Here is a 1,295-nt window from a genome sequence, read left to right as displayed (position 1 = left end):
AATCCAGCGAATGTTGGCAATTTGATCTCTAGTTCCTCTACCTCTTTGAAACCCAGCTTGTACTTCTGGTAGTTCTCTATCCACGTATTGTTGAAGCCTAGCTTGTAGGATCTTGAGCATGACCTTGCTAGCGTGTGATATGAGTGCAATTGTGCGATAGTTTGAACGAACTACCTGACTGTTTAACTGTCCTCATCAACTGTCACCCTTCAGTTGTCAAAACCTCAAACTGTCACTCCTGATAGACATACATATTCATCCACACAGCATCACTTCCAAAACCCCTCCCCCTCTCTGTCACTCACCAATCACACCACACTTGCCTCTTCAAGCACTCTAGACTATCACATGCAACCAAACTTTTAAAGAGACACACACCCATAAACAAGGAATCGTTACAAGCAGTTTCTGGAAAGAGCTCTCTCGGCCCCACCTACCTCACAGGGTGTCTGTTGTGGGGAGCGGAAGGAAAAGGAGTTTGTAAGCCACTCTGAGACTCCGGGGTAGAAATCCAATCTCCTCCTCCTTCTTCTTCTTCTCCTCCTCCTCCTCCTCCTTCTCCTCCTCCTTCTTCTCCTCCTCCTCCTTCTTCTTCTCCTCCTCCTCCTCCTTCTTTGCAACAACCCTGTGAGACAGGTTAGGCTGAGGATGTCTAACTGGCCCTGGGCCCCCCAAGCGCAGAGGGGATCTGAGCTTGGGTCCAGCAGCCCTCCTAACTGCTCCACCCTGCTGGCCTGGCCTTCACAGGGATTTCTGTGGCTTCCCAGCCCCCAGGCTTCATTGGCGGTCCCAAAAAGAACAGTCCTGCCCCTTCCTTTGTGACTTGCATGGGCCAGGGCTAGAGATGGAAAAATTTCTGGAAGTTTTGATACCATGGGGGGGGGAAAGACTTTTTGCCAAAGAATTTCCCCCCCCTGCTTTAAAAACATAAAACGCGTCATTTATACTGTATCTGTCATGTAAATTTGTAATAGCAATTTTTCACACATTTATGGTATTTAAGAGCTTTTTTCTGAGCAGAATTGCAAATGAGCCCAATACCTGAGAGAAAACTGCAAGCTTTTCTCTTAGCCTCATGGACCTTAATCTTTGCTGTCTGGTTTCAAAGAGCTCAGTTCCCAATGCAACTTTGGTGTGGTGGTTAAGTGCGTGGACCTCTAATCTGGGAGAACCGGGTTTGATTCCCCACTCCTCCACTTGCAGCTGCTGATGTGACCTTGGGCAAGCCATACTTCTGATAAGAGCTGTCCTTGAAAAAGAGCAGTTTCTGTCAGAGCTCTCTCAGCTCCACCGCC

At 48.1% G+C, this 1,295-nt stretch overlaps 1 protein-coding gene across 1 annotated transcript in view; it reads left to right on the top strand.

Annotated features, from left to right (window-relative positions):
- The window catches only part of RBM28 (RNA binding motif protein 28), a 24,640-nt gene that overhangs the window by 20,254 nt on the left and 3,091 nt on the right, over positions 1-1,295 (top strand). The gene's annotated exons all lie outside the window — the stretch shown is intronic.

Source organism: Gekko japonicus, unplaced genomic scaffold, assembly GCF_001447785.1.
Source record: "Gekko japonicus isolate JY-2015 unplaced genomic scaffold, Gekko_japonicus_V1.1 scaffold878, whole genome shotgun sequence".
Classification (NCBI taxonomy): domain Eukaryota; kingdom Metazoa; phylum Chordata; class Lepidosauria; order Squamata; family Gekkonidae; genus Gekko; species Gekko japonicus.
The sequence above is the reverse complement of the archived record's forward strand: the minus strand, read 5'-3'. Positions and strand labels throughout refer to the sequence as shown.